Raw genomic sequence first — 18,357 nt, 5'->3', positions numbered from 1 at the left:
TATGTCATTAATTGAAGTCCATTTCTTCTCCTTATGTTGCCTATTCATTACTTTTATGCTTTAAAGGTAATGGTAAGCCCACATCTTACTCTAGAAACTGTTCCTTTTAGACTTTTTAGACTTATTAAATGTTAAATTAGTTACAGTTTCCAGATCTGACTCAGTAGCCATGCCAGCAGTTCTATTGTTGCAACTTTACAATATAAGTCAACTGGGGTTATGCTACCTAAATACCTGAAATGTTTAGCCTGATATTCAAGGCCAACCATGATCTTTTTTTTAACATCTTTGGTTACTTCCACTATTTTTTAAACAATCCTGCCAAGTTAAATTATTCAGCGTTTTTTATTTCCTTGTTTTATAAGAAGGTTATGTTTTAAAAAGGTAGAAAAAAAATGAGCCAGTGATACAAACAGGAGGCTAACCAGAGAACTCTCTTCACTTCATTATACACACACACACACACACACACACACACACACACACACACGTGCGCGCACACACACACACCTTCCTCTAAACAAAACAAGGTAAAACAGCACAATAAATTACCATTCAGCATACGAAAAGACATCATTCTTATAATTAAAGAGATGCAAATCAAAAACATTGAGTCTATTTTTACTTCTCATATTGAAAAAGAATAAAAGTTGGACTTGCTGGCTCAGTCTGTAATCCCGTGCCTTTGGGAGCCGAAGGTGAGTGGATTGCTTGAGCCCGTGGGTTCGAGACCCGTCTGGGCAACTTGGCGAGACCTCATCTCTACAATAAATCAAAAAATTAGCTGGGCGTGGCAGCGCACGCCTGTAGTTCCAGCTACTAGGAAGGCTGAGGCAGAAGGATCGTCGGAGCCCAGCAGGTCGAGCCTGTGGTGACCGGCAGCGTGTCACTGCACTCCAGTCTGGGCAACAGAGTGAGACTCCAACTCAAAAAAAAAAAGAAAAAGAATAAAAATGTTCAATTAACTAGTGTTGACTAGAGAATGGGAAAAGGATACATTCTTATGCACAGTAAATGGAAACAGAATGGAGTATTAATTTGGGTAAACATCCTAGGGGACCGCATTTTTGTTTTTAAAATTATGATATAGTAACTTTTACTTTTCTCTTGAGTACAGTTCTATCAATCTTAATATGTGTATAGATACCTGAAACTACCACCATATTCAGAGAAAAACAAAACAAAAATAGTTCTACCATCCAAAAAAACTCCCTTAGGCTATCATTTTATATTCACTTCTCCCTCATTCATAACCCCAGGCAACTGCTAATATGTGATTCGATACTGCAGATTTGTCTTTCAAGAATGCCATATAAATGGAATCATATGATATGTAACCTTTGAGGCAGGCTTGTTTTTACTCAGCGTCAGGCCTTTGAGATTCCACCAAGAGTGTGTAAAAATACTACTTAGCAGTGGTTATCTTTGAAGAGTAAAATGCATTAATTTTGAATAGGTTCAATTTATCATTTTTGTCTTTTATGTTTCATGTTTTCAGTATTCTAAGAAACCTTTATGTAGTTGAACAAAGCAATAATTTTTCTCATATTTTCTTCTAGAATTTTTATAAGTTTAGATTTTTTTTTTTTTTGAGTTGGAGTCTCACTCTGTTGCCCAGACTGGAGTGCAGTGGCCGCTCCCGGCCACCGCAGCCTCGACCTGCTGGGCTCCGGCGATCCTTCCGCCTCAGCCTTCCGAGTAGCTGGAACTACAGGCATGCGCTACCGCCTGGCTGATTTTTTGATTTATTGTAGACATGAGGCAGGTCTCGAACCTGCGGGATCAGGCAATCCACTCACCTCAGCCTCCCAAAGGCGTGGGATAAGTTTAGATTTTATATTTAGATCTTTTATCTATTTTGAGTTCAGTTTTGTATATTGTGTGTATAAGTAGTGTTTATATCTGTTTATTTCCTTCCTATTTGAATATCTGGTTTATCCAGAATCATTTGTTCAAACCACTTTCATTCCTCTATTGACTTGTCTTGGCTTCTCTGTCAAAAATCAGTTGACCAAATGTTTGGGTCCATTTTTTCACTCTCTAGTCTGTTCCACTTATTTATGGAACAATTTTTCTGAAATAAAGACTTAAAGAACATTTTTCAAACTGCAAACGGTCTTAATTACTGTCGTGTTATAATATGTCTTGAAACAGATAGGTAAACCCCCCATCTTCACTCTTATTTTCTAAAATTGCTTTTTGTTACTCTAGGAGTTTTTAAAAAAAATTAGTCATTGTATTTTTCAGTTTTAAAATGTCTACCGGATTCTTTTTATAATTTGCTGAGAATGATGATCATTTCATTCATTTTAAGTGTGATTTCTTTATCTCATGCAGCTCAGTTATAATAGCTGCTTGAAAGATTCATAGTTCTAACATCTGAGTCATCTCAGGGTTGTTATCTCTTGATTTTTTTTCCCTTGAAATTGAGTCACTTTTTCTGCTTCTTTTTGTGTCAAGTGATTTTGAATTGCATCCTGCACACTCGTTTTAGAAATGGTCCTGGAAAGCAAACTATTACAATGTAATTCTGAATTTAGACAACTTGCTATCTGAGGACAAAAGGACCATACTAGTGAGGAGAAGGGTACTGATGACACCCTGGCAAGCTGGGAAGGAACAATTATTGACTCCATAGGGAACAGGGGTATATTGGGATGAAGTATGTAAGGAAGGTCAAATAGTAGCTTATATTTTGGATTGGCACTTAAACAGTATGGAGACAGTGGTAGTTAAAAGGACTATGAAATTGGCAGGCTTTAGTTAATAATTTTAGGATTTTGGTAAAAGAAACGAATAGGCTTGGGTTATCCAACTATGAACTCAGGTAACACTGCAAATGTCAGGAAACCTCCATTGTAAAGTTAAGAGATCTTTACAGAGAGAATAATTTCTGGAGCTGTTATGTCAAAGCCAAGGCTCTGATAGGAAAAGATTGAGATTCTGGAAAGAGAGATAGGGATGTTTAGAAGGATAAACCTAGCTGGGCTTGGTGGCCCAGTCTGTAATCCCGTGCCTTTGGGAGGCTGAGGTGAATGGATTGCCTGAGCCCACGGGTTCGAGACCCGCCTGGGCAATTTGACGAGACCTCATCTCTATAATGTATCAAAAAAATTAGCCAGGCATAGTAGCGCACGCACGTAATTCCAGCTACTTGGAAGGCTGAGACAGAAGGATCGCCGGAGACTAGCAGGTCGAGGCTGCGGTGGCCGGGAGCGGCCACTGCACTCCAGTCTGGGCGACAGAGTGAGACTCCAACTAAAAAAAAAGAAGGATAAACCTAAGAATTGTTGCTATCTGGGGATCGAAACATAATCATGGGGACTTATGGAGACCAGATGCTAAATGGAGTCCTGGCCTAAGTTCATTTAATAATAGGTCCAATGAGTCTATGAAAGTCTTCTATGTGATTCCCTCCACCTCCATGCATAATTGGGATGGTTGTCTTTCCAGCTAAAATAAGTTACATATCTGTTTTTTATCTAATAATAGCAATTGTGGCCAAAAAAAAAGTGTGGTATCTTGAAACAATTCCTCTCTCCTCCCCCTATGAATGCAGTAAATCAGAATCAATACTGCAGTATCCAGAAGAATTTTAAAGATTAGTGCCATCAACAAAGACTTCAAGGACACAAATGTGATTTTCTCAAGCATATCCACTTTTTTTTTACAGGTTTGGATGGATTATGATAGACTACGATGGACATCATTCAGACTCTTTTAGCCTAATAATGTAATTGTCTATCATGACCTCAACTATGGCAACAGTTTTGGGCTAACACATTACAATTTTGGGTGACAGTCTTACAGGATAAAATAGATGATAGGTGTTCCTGTGTCTCCCAGTGTACTAGTCCTGGAACCAGAGGACAGATGTTTGTTTGGTTACTTTCACCATTCCTCTCAATAAGCCACTTGGGGAATTTGTGCTTCTCATCCTGAAGCCTTAGGCTCAACTGCTAAAGAAATCTTTATTCTCAGTGTAGGGAAGGGCTCTTCCACCAGAAGACACGGTAGGGTCAACTATAGGTTTGAAGCTTCAACTATCACATGATCATTATGGCCTTCTCATGCCAGTGGATAAGCTGGCAAAAATAAAAAGAGTTGTCATGTTGGTTATTGGCAAGATGAATTGATCCTGTGTACCGAAAGAGTTAGAGTTGGTGCATGACAAATGGGAGACACAAGCATACAAAAAGAGTACAATTAGAAACCCGAAGATTCACTATATGTCCTTTAGTGCTTATTTGCTGGGTGATGACATAAATGGACAATTGCAGCAACCACAGATAATGAGGGCAAATAAACCATTGATTTCAATACCTCTATGATTAAAGCCTAAATCACCAGAAGCTATTTAGTCTTTTAAATCCTGGCTAAGAGTGAGGCAAATCTAAAATGGAAGTGTTGAAAATCGAGCAATACTAATTGCAGCAGAGACTGTCGCTTGTTCCACTCACTCTCCTATATTGAATTCTTTGTAGTTTGCCACCAACTATCATCTTGAGTTCTCTGTGACTTTACAGTATCAGGTATCTATTCCATCCTTCACAATGTCTTGGCCCACTTTTTAGCTCTATCCATTGCTACAGCAGTCAGTCAAACAGGCGTAGCCTGATGGCAACCTCATTTAAGCTGCCACCCATGTTTCTTGTTTTCTGCTTTGAGATTTCTCTGCTGATGGATGACACACCCCTGGGAACCTGTTCAGTCATTCTGGTGCATGCACACTTTGAAAGCAGAAAGAAGTTAAGATCTGCTGGTGAACCGATGACCAACAGGGAATGATAGTCTGAATACATAATTTCTCTTTTCTGTATCTTGGACAGATAATTATGAAGTCACTTCTAGAAAGTTTTTGGCAAGAGCTCCAGTGAAATTAAACCACCAATGCCCACAGCTATAATCAGTTGCATAAAATTTGGGGGTTCATGCCACTCTTTCCCTCTTTTTTTTTTTTCCATTCAAGTTTCTCAATTATGGTTCCCTGAGAACACTTTCCAGAATGAACTATTTATGTGAAGGTCCTTGTCTTAGACCCTACCTTTTCTGGGAGGAAAACTAAGTAAAGAAAATTAGTTAAATTGGAGCTTTGAACTTAACCTTCTACTGATTAAGAAGTCTTTTTAAAGTGAAATCACTGTCTAGATATAAGCCCTTACTTTTGTTATTTTTATTTCACATTGCAGTATATTTTAACTAGTGTTCTCAGAACTCTGATCTTCAGGGATGCTTCCTTAATAAGAGTTACATGTTTAGATGCATTTTGGAAATGCTGCATGTATCTCTTTTAGAGATATATACACAACTTTGTCATATTAGAGGCTACAGGAAAGCTTGTAGTAAATAATTCTATTTAATTTTGTTTAACTTCTCATTTTCCAAATTTATTTGATAAAGAAGTTCTGTTTTTACCTATTAAAGTTTACAATTGTAATGTTCCCAGAATAACATTTTATAGAATCCCATTAGTTTAGAGAAATTTACAGGCATGGATTCCTTTGACTTCAGAGATTCTTGAGAAAGAGATTTTATTTGTAGTTTGAGGATCAATTTAGTCAATTTGTCCAAATATCAGTGTATTATATCTAATAGTTAGGGAAGGAGTTTTGTTTTTCACTTCAGAAATTATTTGATTTAAATAAGAACCAAGGGTATTCCTTATAGTTAGGTTTTATAAGTTTTGGGGAAAAAATGCCTTTTCCTTTATTTTGAGGGAGAATTGCTTTCAATAAAAGCATATGATAATTTTTTTATTTGGGCAATCATTTGTTATATAAATAAATATAATAAAATATGTAAACTACTTTTACATGGCTGGCTCTTATCAGCTACTCAACTAATGTTGGTTATTATTTTAGCAAATCACAAATATTGCTGTGATTATGAGAGCATTTATAATTTCTTTGAGGAGTCAGAGCAGGGGGTTCTCAATTCTGGTTACACATCTGGATCATTGTTAAAGATGCAGCCACAAGGGAGACTTTGAAGTGGGTTTTTCTCATCAGCACTTTTTAAAAGCTTCACTTATGAGGGCATAGAATGACAGCAAATTTAAGGTCAGCCTGCAAAAGAGGATGGTGATATTTATGATATAAAAACTTTCATAGTTAAGGGTCAATTCCAGTAAATGTTCATTGTATGAAAAAACAGTTTAAGTTGTGGGGTCCAAATGAGTGAATTCAGGACTTTTAACAGTATTCAATCAGACAAATTAAGGGAATGATGCAGTACAACATAAGATGAACCAAGTTCGACTGTGGAAAAAAAAGTGCTTCTAATATTTTGCTCAGTACTTTAAGTTTTCTTTTCTTGGAATTTCTTTTTTTCATCCGAGATCCTTTTTATTATTATTATTTTTTATTTTTATTTTTTTAGAGTTGGAGTCTCACTCCGTCACCCAGACTGGAGTGCAGTGGCCGCTCCCGGGCACCGCAGCCTCGACCTGCTGGGTTCCAGCGATCCTTCCTCCTCAGCCTTTCGAGTAGCCAGAATTACAGGCGCACGCTACCACGCCCGGCTGATTTTTTGATTTATTGTAGAGCTGAGGTTTTGCTGCCCAGGCGGGTCTCGAACCCGCGGGCTCAGGCAATCCACTCACCTCAGCCTCCCAAAGGCGCGGGATTACAGGCTGAGCCACTGAGCCCGGTTCATCCGAGATCTTTTTAGTAAGAGGGTAGGAACCAGGTTTCGTTTTTGTAGCCGTGGCTGGCCCGCTGCCCTCTGGCACGCTCTAACTTCAGGTCCTTGGAGCGGACCTAGGATTTGGTTTGGCTGTGGAGGGTTCCCGTGCTCTTTCCGAAATGCCCGGACACCTCTCAGCCCTTGCGAGGACTGGAGAGCAGGACTGTGCTGTGGCCCTTGGGGGAGTCCAGGGCCAGCTGGCCGAAGGTGAAGATCTTGCCCCCTGCCTTGTGAACGCACGGCAGGCATGGCTGCTCACACGCAGCGCACATACCTTCAGTTTGGGCATCTCCTGAACCCACACGTCACCTGTTGGGGTCCCTACTACCGCAGTCGTTTTGTTTTCCTGGCCTGGAAGCTTCATCTCCCGGATGATCCGGAAAAGGGACAGAGGTGGCCAGTTGCTGCGACTCATTTACAACCTCTTCAGCACAACCTGGTTGAAGGCGGAATTGTTTTTTCTGACCACACACCTGTGCAGCTTGACCAACAGCCTTAGGTAGATGTCCTGGCTCTTGCGCCCAACCTTTGGGTTTTTGTTGTGGCAGACATCAACTCCATGATGGTGCCTCCTCCTCGCTAGATCTGGAAATAAAGAAGCCCTTGGAATTTCTTTAGCAAGGTTAATCATATGGCTTACTGGTAACACACACACATAGGATCTCTGCACTTAGAATAAAACTGCAATATTTTGCATGTGGGTTTTTTTTGTGTGTATTTAATCTATTCCTAGAAAAAATAACCTCTGAATTTGAAGAAAAAGATACACTGTGGTTCCTGTTCCTATGTGAGGAAAAGAAAAAAAAAAAAAAAAAACTGGCAAATATCTCTGGATTTTTATCTTTTTGCTGGGCTTAATCTCGAACAATTTATAGTACAAAAATAATAACTAGTTAGAAAATACGATGGGGAAAAATAGTACATTCACAATAACACCATCAACAACGGTTACCACAATATTTAAAACTAGATTTTTTTAAATGGCCAGGATTTATGTAAAAATGATTGTAGAACTTTATTGAGAGGGCATAAAAGAAAACATTTTTTGATGAAAAGTCTCAATATTCCAAATACTTAAATAATCTCCAAATTAATCTACACATTTAAGTAATCCTATTCAAGATCTCAATTTTTTAAAAGGAAATACAATATCATAATTCTAACTTTCACCTAAAAGAATAAACTTGGGAGAATAGCCTGGATGATATACAAAAAGAAAACAAAAATAATTTAAAAATCCATAAAGCACTGTAGTTGTTTCCTTACCCTTTCCCCATTGCAACAATACAGTTTGGACAATATACCCAACAAAATGAATATTGGCCTTGTTCCAACTCCTTGTCAGTACTTGGTCAAAAATAGACATGTTACCCAGAAATACTAAAAGGACTTCCATTTCTGATGAATGCACTGAGCACTAGAATCAACCAATCCTAAAGCCCATTTACATCTATCAGGGCTTGACCAGGAAACAGAAGCTACTCTATACAATCTGAGTAAAGAGAGTTTTCATAAAGGGAAATACACGCTTCTACAACCATTCATAGAACTGAGGAAATGAGAACCAGAAAGGCTATTTTCAGAAAATCAAAAGTTCAAGAGTCTCAGTGATGCCCTCACTAACAATCTCTGGTGTTACAGTGGGTATTTCTCAGGAAAACTTCCAGAAGCCAAAGGAAACTGCTGCTGCTGATCTCAGCTGCTCCCAGCAGCTGCTGCCAGACAATGCCTTCGATTTCTCTTCTTTCCAAATCTTCTTCAAGTACATCTCCTGGGGGAATCTAGTCAGAAGCTAGCAGGGAAAGGGATTTTGAAAACTGTTTTTTCAGACTTTTCTTCTGCAATGCAGAAGAGAGTGAAGACAGGAACAGGGATGATGACAAGTTGAAAATAAACAATGTGGCACATCTTCCTAACTCTGAAAATCCTTTTGCAGGAGTGTGTCAGGTTATATTTCCTGTAAATGGTCACAATAATATCTCTTATTTCACATACTCTTCTAACAATGTTTAAATATTCTCACCACTAAAATGTGAGGTCTCTGTTTCCTCCTTGAATCTAGGAGAATTTGCAACTACAGTGGAAGTTATGCTATGTAACTTTTGAAGTTGGAGCATAAAAAGTAATACAGCTTCCTCCTGGCTTTCTTGGGACACTCACTCTTAGAGTCTAGTCACCATGCTATGTGGAACTGTTGGTCATTCCATGTGAGTTATGCTTTACCAGAGATTGTCAACCACTGAAAAATGACACATCTGGCTAGGTGTTTACTTTTCCTTTGAAGTCCAGTGCTTTCCTGCTACCTGGTTCCTCTCTGTCTTCAACAGAACATCACTTTCTTGGGATTCTGTAATAATGTGGCAAGGACAGAAATCTATGTGATCTGACCTTAGAAAATTATTAGTCTTGGAATATCACTGCAAAACGGATTCAAGCAACATGATATTTAGACCCTCTCAAAGGAAGTAACTTTTACAAGTTCAAGTTAACTTCCCACATTGCAAAATCTTTCACAATCTCTTCTTGAGTCAGCACTCCCTGACAATTATCATAAAAACCTTCCTTTATGGACACAGTGAAAGAATAAGTTGAAGGAATAAGACTGAAAATGAGATCTTTGTCCTATTTTCCAGTTTAGATGTGTTTCCTAGGAGATCTCATAAAATAACCTTATCTTTGTGTAGGCTCTTGACATCTTGTAACATTTAAGACTTAATTGCTCTGGAAAATTTCCTAGGTGATTCTGGGCAATTCCAACATCTTGCAACCAAGGTTGCAATAAAAATTTATGTCTTGAAAAAAATGTAGACGAGAGGCTTTCAGGAATGACAGTTATCAACAAATGGCCTTATGGACAAGTAAGAAAATGTAATATGGTAGAGCCCTATATAGACAATATTTAGAAAAAGAAGTGAGAAGAGGGTAGAAATGTGTGCATACGGTTTTTCTAAAAATCAATAAAATTTTTGAATGAGAGGATTAATGAAGAAAATGAAATACCTATTACCTTCACATCTCTTTCCTAAGTACATAGTATAGAACATACCTGTCATTTAAAATCTAGTAGTAGAGCATTTAGAGATGTTTTTATAGTGCTTTAAACTAGTGTTTTCAAAGTTTGGAGTGGCAAAAGCTTAACATTTAGAGACAATGACTTTTCCATATGTAGGCAACTGGTATTTATAAATGAGTAAATATATATAATTTGGCTAAAGAAACAAAAATATTTTAAAGAACTGGTGCTCTTCCCTCTAACTTGGCTCCTCTATGCCCCACCCTGTATAGCAACATACATATGTAGTCCATTACTTATTTAGAGTCTTCTAAAAGTTAAATTACTCATTTTCTAATCCACAATACAACACTCCTCCCCTGAGCCTTTCAGGCCTTCAGTATCTCTGTGGCTCTGTGATGTTTCAGATTTACCCTTGATATAGCGAATTGTTTTTGCACCTCTGCTCTACAGAGTACAGAGCTGTTCCTAGTCAGTTCTTTCCGCATATACCACCAATGGCTAAAGTTGTGATTGGAAGATATATAGTACTAGAAAAGGCATATATTGAATTGAAAGCTAAATTGACTGATGAAACTATATATACCAGAAATCATGCTTTATGTTGTGTACCTCATATACTCTTCAAAAATAAATAACAAGGAACTAATTTATAATTATAAGTTATTATTGTGGAATACTAGACAGTCATACAAAATGAAATCCTTTGCAGCAACATGGATAATGCCTAGTGTACATTAAGTGAAATAGATTAGGCATGGAAAGTTAAATACCACATGTTCTCATTCATGGGAAATCTAAAACGTTGTTCTTATAGAAGTAGAGAGTAGAATAGTGATTCCTAGAGGCTAAGAAGGAAAGGGGTAGGGAGTATATGGGGAGGGTAGCTAGCAGATACAAAATTACTGCTAGATAGGAGAAATACCTTCTAGTGCTCTTAGAACTGTAGAATGACTATAGTTCACAATTTATTGTGTATTTTCAAATACCTAGATGAGAGGGTTTTGAATGTTCCCAACACAAAGAAATGCTAAATGTTTGAGGTGACAAGTTATACTAATTACCCTAATTTGATTATTATACATTGTATACATGCACTGAACTATTACACTGTATACATAAATATGTACAATTATTGTCAATTAAAAATAATAATAAAATAAAACAAAAAATTCAGATTCATGAAGTCTGTTATTACAGATTTTCTATTTTAACAATATTATTTTTTCTTGATATTTTTATTTTAAAAAGTGTCAAACCTTCAGGAAAGTTAAAATTTTGTTATATTGACTTTATCTTTTTTCTTTCTTGCTTTCTATTTTTTAAAAAAACCTTGATTGTTTCAGACATTTTCTAAGCCTAAGGACATTAATATACACAATTACAGTAATTTATTATATTTTATCATACCTAAGAAACTAAAAATTCTTCTAGTGTCATTTAATGTCTGAGGCATCAAAATTTTCTCAGTTGTTCCCAAAATATTTTTTTCTTTCTCATAAACTTTTCAGCAGAGAAATAAAAATCATTGCAGAAAAAAAAGAACACCTTAATGTTAATGATACCTTCTCATGTTGTTTGAATGGGCTTCCTCTTCCTGTCTCTCTTAGATGATAATATTTTCATCTTGCATGTGCATGAGGTTATGGCATAGGGGAATATAAGGTAGCCATGATGTGCACTTGTCATTTTTTTTGCAGGAATGTGCATTCTGTACATTCATTATCTCTATGTAGAGAAACTTGAACAAATGATTCAGGGTTCCTGGCCTCTGATTGCATAAAAGGGAAAAAGGATCTGATTTTTGTTCCTAGTGCTCTGGGCAAATTTGAGCACTTATTTCAGATTTACCTGGACATAACAAATTGGTTTTGCAATTCCTCTCTATAGAGTTTGAATCTCATCAAACTGCCAACAATAACCATTTTATATCTTGAGGCACTTTGGATATTTGCTGCATTTCTCTTTATATAAATTGAGTAATACACAGTTTAACTGCTTCTCATTGCTGACTGCAGTATCTTTAAAGCTTATGCTCTTTTTCCTTTGAATTATTTTTATATTTTGGTTTTTACTTTTGAAGGTGTCCATGTTCCATATTTCTTTCTTTTAGATGCTTTTTAAAAATTTGGCACATTTCCTTTTTGTTAGAATGCCTTTCTGAAACCAAGAGAATGCTATTGATATCTATGTTTATGATGTGTGATTTTGCTTTTTAAAGCCTTTTAACAAATTCTTAAATTAAAAAAATGAAGGAGAATAATTGCTAATTTTAGAATAGGCTCATTTGGAGAAAAGTCAACAGGTTAATTTGCAGGGCAAATTAATGGTGAGACTATTGGACTGTGAAAATAAAAGGAGAAAACTTGACTGGGTTAAATATTCAAGTATGACCTTATAGAGTAGCCTGACAGTTTGGCACTGAAAAGACACACCAGCGATCCAAATTGGACGTTTTTTTCCTATTTTCTTAAATTAATGGAGTTAAACTGTGATTTCCCTAAGAACCATCTTTTTCTAACTTAAGTGCAAGTATGTGATTTCTAAGTAGGCTTAGCTTTGGCTCATGAAGCAACTGAGCCTGAAATAAGATTTTCTAGTTTGGGTGTGGCAATGGAATTAAGAGAGAAAATCTTTTTAAAAAGCAAGTAATGGCAAATATAAACTTAAAATGTAATGATGTACATTACATTTTAATACCATATCACAATGAAACTAATAATAGTTAAGCTTTGCTAAATATATGAATTTCAGCATATAGTGTGAATAAATTGTTTATTCTTTAGTGCTGTGTTAGGCACACAAATAAAAAATGATCATTTATAACATTTATTTATTTCAATGCCAAAACTTCATTAAGTGCCATGAGAAAAAATTTCCTAACTTAGATGGAAAAGGATGTGGAAAATGTGCTTCACATCTGAAAAGATCACCTCAAGACTGTAACTTGTTATTCATAAGTTTGAATTTTATGAACCATTCAATAGCATCCAAGCTTGTATTTAAGACTGTATATACTATATCATGACGTTTTAAGGATGATGTCATTTTTATCTTGTAGCTCAGCTCCTGAGAGACTTTATACCATTATTAGAAATAGTTAAAAGTTTTGTTTTAGCCAAATATAGATAAGGTCTTTAGAACTTTTTTGTTTGTTTTACTCAAGAAGCAATTGTGGATTATCTATTTTTTTTTCTGAATAATGCCTTAATAAATGAAACCTTTATCATCCTCCTACCCTGCCATTGGGCACTAAATGTATGTGTAATCTTATTGTACAACTTGCAGTTTATAATGCTTGCTAGTGGTAGGCACAAACTAAATGTTAGAAACATCCACTTCAATAGTCCATCCCTCAGCTGAGGGGTACTTTGCCCAGCAGCTGTACTTTTTCAGAAAGTCACTGATGCTCTGTCTCATTTCTCTGAAGCACTATAGCACTGAGCTCCCTGCCTTTGATGAAATGTTTCTTCTACAGGTTCACTGCAGAACTTAAAGGAGAAAAAGGTCCCTCTGTGCCATGAGAGACTTTTCACAACAGTAATCTTTTGCTCTCAGAGTTGAACTATCCAGGTCACAGAGGCAGCAGCCTTTGCTGTCACTGCTGCTTAGACAGCAAGCTTGACCTCCTTGAGCTGTGAGTTGTGTATCTGAGGTTTAAAATTCATTCAGCCTGGCGTTTGCCCATTGCCTTACTTCTTTTGACTTGACATTGCACAGTAAACTGCAATCTCTCTCTGGGAATGTTGCTGAAAGTCTGCTGAATAGGGCTTCTCAGGTTGTGCTCTCTTTTATTTACATTCCGAGACTAAATGTTCTCTATCCAAGCACCAATCTTACTTTGTGTTAAAGATGGGAACCTTTGCTTTCTCTAATAGTAGGTTTTAAATCAGGAGGAAGAGAACTTTAACTCAGTTGGCATGGAGGGCAGAATATATGGTGCAGCGAATAAACAAAGATCTAGAAGGCTTTTGTCAGCCTAAAATACTCCCTGCGATTGTTTTTGATGAAATAATAATAATTACAGTGATGGCTGATGCTTGCCATGGAAAACCTGTAATTTCTAACAGCTGTGGCACTGCCATGACAGCTACCAGCACGTATAAAACAATATGTACGTTTTTCTGAACCAAGATTGCCCATATATGTAAATTCCCTACTTACTGCACCTGTTTTTTTTTATTAGTGGTTTGCCTGAAACTTCATAGAGATTTAGGTATTTTCAAAAGTTTTGTCTTATGAGCTTTTCAGAGATCTTGAAGTCAATAAATTCTTTTAAATAAATGAATTAATAGACCTTATTAGAACACAGCTTATTAAATGAAAATGATTATGCCATGGCTCAAATCACACAGATACTGCAAACCTAATGTTAATTAAGCAGTTATTTAGTAGGCAGAAATTTGCCTCTTTCTCTACCATCAGCACCATCAGGGAACTCTTTGGTAGGAGAGGGATTGCATATGTGATTTACATAGTAATCAACTAGCATATTGCCAAATTTGCATTTGTACTGTCATTACAGTTTATCAGAGTGGAGAGAAAATCCTCTGCAGTTCTCTGTTTATTATAATATTTTGACAGATGTTACATGATTGAACACCATTTACTAAATAAATACCTACTACGTACAAGGAAGTCACTGTGCTTGGTTATTAGAAAGAGTAAATGAATCAGGTACCTGTCATAAGGTACTTCTAATGTATTAGGAAAAGAAGACATTAATAACTTTATAACAAGTTATTTGTCATATGATCTTCATGACTGAAATAATCATGTAACTATAGGTGTTTAGGGGTGGAATTTGCAGTTTGATGAGACAGGAAAGACTTCAAAAGGAAGAAGTCAAGACTAATGTGGTTGTAAGTAACAGCTAGTTTAAAGTGAGAAATGTAGCTGGGCATGGTGGCATGCATCTATAGTTCCAGCTACTTGGAAGGCAGAGGTGGAAGGATCGCCTGAGCCCAGCAGGTTAAGGCTGAGGTGGCCGTGAGCATGCCACTGCATTCCAGTCTGGGTGACAAAAAGGAAGACTCCAACTCAAAAGATACATTAATATATATTTTGTTAGTTTATCATTTTTCTGTGCCTGTGTGGATATTTAGGGCAAAGGTGGAGAGAGGGACAAGTCTCACATAGAAGAAGAATGACATTTCTTAGAAGATGAGCAGGGCGGACAAACCCATGGGTGGCCATTACAGACATGATATTCAACTGAGACTTGAGTTCCAGAAAAAAGAAGGTAGAAAAGAAAAAAAATTCTAGGCCAAGGGAAGAGCAGGAACAAGAGTGTGGACATGAGATTCAAATAGTTGCTTTGACTGGTCATTAGTGTTCACACTCTATATACTTCTTATTCAAGGCAGAATCAGAAAAGGGGTAAATATATTTGTATCAGAATGTGATCATGCTTTTTAAATTCCTTTTTTTTTTCCTCCAGGAGATTTTGACATGATTATATATGTAAATGTAAAATTGTATGTTAATCAACAAATTGAATTAAGTCCTTACTAGGTTGGTGTGAAATCATAAATATGTTTGAAAACAATACTTCATGCTGGCTTTTCATAAACCATTTGATATCCCTTCACAGCTTGGATGAAGCTGCTTTGCTCAACAGGGAGGTAGAGAAAATATACAATGTTGTGGCCTCTGGTCCTAAAATAAAAATAGTGGTTTGATTAAATGCCAGTTGGTTGTAAATGATAAACCACATAAACAGTGGGAAATCATTACACTTAAGTGTTAAATTCTAATTTAATTTTATGGCCTTTGGGAAAAAATCCCCTAGGCCAGTCAGCAAGATAAGGAGTAAAGACAACTGAATGCTGAAAAAAACTGCAATTCTGTTAGGGCAGGTCTGAAGTGATCTACCCCTGCAGTACTCAACCTGCTACCCAGAGTTTTCCCACTGTTCTTCAGAAGGGGTCGTTTTATTGTCTGTTTGTCAACATATGGATTTTAAATTCATATAAAATTCATACCACCAAATTCTTGTGTTTGATGTTCATGAGTTTCAGTTATCTCTTTTATTGCTGCTTTAAAGAATACCCTAGAAACAGTACCTTAAAACAATAACCATTGTATTATATCTAACAATTTTGTGTGTTAGGCGTTTCATCAGTACTTGGCTAGGTGATTCCTCTGCTTCATAAGGTGACATCTGGGGTCTCTTGCTAACATCCAGCTGGTTTTTGGCCATTCTGAAGGGAATATGACAGCTTCATTCACAAGTCTGGTGTTACAATGGTGACTGCTGAAAGGCTGGCTTAACTGGGACCCTCTCTCCAAGTAGTTGTAGGAGCTCCAACTTCTTACATGGAGGTTCAAGTCTTCAAGAGACTAAAGTAGAAGCTCCCAATCTTTTGAAAGTTTAGGTCAGTGCTGGAATAACATTACTTTCACTGTACACATTGGCCCAAATAGTCACAGACAAGCCAAGAATAAGAGAAGAGCAAATAGACTTCCCTTCTTGATAAGAAGAATATCTAAGAATTCGTGGCCCTCTTTTATCTGCAACACATGCACAAAACAGGGTCTCCTGAAGAATAAGTCTTGGGAAAAAACAAAATTGTTGATGTGTATAGATAAAGGTCAAGTGGAAAATTACCTTTTTATTATCAGTCCATTTCTTCAATTCATGCAGTCCTGCTGAACATGTATTATCTAGGGCAGATTACCACTGCATAAAAGAAACTTTAACAGGTAAGAGATCTTTATGGATTTCTATGAAAATTTGATGTTGGATCTTGTATATAGCTAGTTCCTTGGCCTCTATCCTTTTTGTGACTACTTGGATTGTGCTTATCTTCTAAGGTTGTTCCCTCCTCAACTTTTTTCCTAATATGCATGTCCTGGGCTTTTTTCAAACACTAAAATATATAACTTGTTTGTTGGATATTGTAGATATGTATCCCAGGCAACAGATGCAATACACCCTGTTGTCTTGGCAGCACACACACTTTAAGCTCCTCTCTGCTACTCCTAACTCTGTTAAGATAGTCTATTTTGGCACTGACTGACAGTAAGTACAGTAACATGTAAAGATGCCTGTTGGCATTGAGTTGGCTTTGCAGTCAGAGAAGACAAAAAGCTACTACTTTCCAGCATTTTGTGCTGGGGTTGTTGATCGAATCTGATCTATACAGGGCCTCGTATAAAGATGCAACTTGTATTAGGCAGGCTGTCTGGAGCTGTCTGGCTGAAAGAAAGTTATTGGATATTAAAATGAATTAGGCAAAATTAGCATAGCATTTGAATGTTGTCAATACAGGTGTAGTATTGATGACAACCAGAATATGTCACACAGTAGCATAGTCACATTCAGTAAAGGAAGAAAAAGTTACATGGATACGGTGTGAGAACAGAAAATATCATAGGCCATCTGTTTCGTAGCCATTATATGACTGAATTTATTCAAGCACTTATAAAATGCACCAAGACTTGCTTCCAAGTATTTTGAAATGTTTTAGATCAGAGGAGGAAAGACAAAATAAGAAATGAAAGACATTTTCTAAAATTTACTTTTAGATTACTTTTCTTGCTTCTGTACTTCAATTCAATAAACATATATTTACTTATCCTGTTTGTGCTTGTTTTTCTGTAGTCATACATTCAACAGGATTTATTTATTTATTTACTGCTACTTCCCAGGTTCTATGCTAGGAGTGGAGACTGCTGGGAGGCAAAAATAGGCATCTTTCCAGCCTTTAGGAAACTTCTAGACTATTTAGGCAGATACATACATACATACATTCATACATAATTGATATATAATCACAATGGAGATAAGTATTATATATAATGTAGACTAAAGACTAATTAAAAAAACCCTCAAAATTTCATGAGGTTTGCATGATAAATAATTAATTTCTTACTCATTCTACCTCATTGCACCTTGTTAGGCAGCAATCTAGGAAGCTCTTCTAAAGCAGTCATTCAAGGACCCAGTTTTCTGCATTTTTGGTTCAGTCCTCAGACTATTAAGTTTTCTCTGTTTAGCTGGTATATGGGTGGGAGAAAGCTTAGAAGACATGTGCAAGATAGTTTTATGGGCCTGGTTTAGAAATGTGTGTCTCACTTCTGTCCATATTCTATTGTTCAGGCTACAATCACACAGTCATATATAACTTCAAAGGGAGATAGAAAATATAGTTTAGCTGGTGCCCCAGAGAAGGTGGAACATTATTGAAAAGTCTCTCCCAAATGCTTATGAATTGCTAGGAAGGAAAAGAACAGGATGCTTGTGAATAAAAAGAACTGGATATTTTCAGGATGTGATGGATAAAGGAAAAAAGTATGACACATTATCATCATGAAATTTGAAGTTTTGTTGGTGAAATACATAAATGAGATATTTGAATCACAATGCAACACAATTTATATTTGACTAAAAATAGAACATTTAAGAAAGAATCTTATCACTGAATCAATTTCCTTTCTTATATGTAAAGAGTTGAAGTCCAAGTACTTGCTAAGGTAATACAGCTAGTTAGTGTCACAGCTGGGTGACTTATTTGTTAGAGCAATTTGTAATGCTCAGTATTCACACTCACCCTTACACATATAATTGATTCCTATTTTTCCATCTGCTTTCAGATCCCCTAATATTTTCAGTTAATAGTGCTTATTCCCAGTGCTGAACTTTCTTGGAGGAATTC

General features: G+C 36.6%; 1 pseudogene; it reads right to left on the bottom strand.

Annotated features, from left to right (window-relative positions):
• Positions 1-6,665: 6,665 nt before the first annotated feature.
• Positions 6,666-7,315, bottom strand: LOC103254026 (annotated as a pseudogene).
• Between the last annotated feature and the right edge of the window lie 11,042 nt (positions 7,316-18,357).

The sequence above is a fragment of the Carlito syrichta genome, unplaced genomic scaffold, assembly GCF_000164805.1.
Source record: "Carlito syrichta isolate Samal-C Ts95f unplaced genomic scaffold, Tarsius_syrichta-2.0.1 Scaffold262850, whole genome shotgun sequence".
NCBI classification, from domain to species: Eukaryota; Metazoa; Chordata; class Mammalia; order Primates; family Tarsiidae; genus Carlito; species Carlito syrichta.
This window is presented reverse-complemented; position numbering and strand designations above follow the sequence as displayed.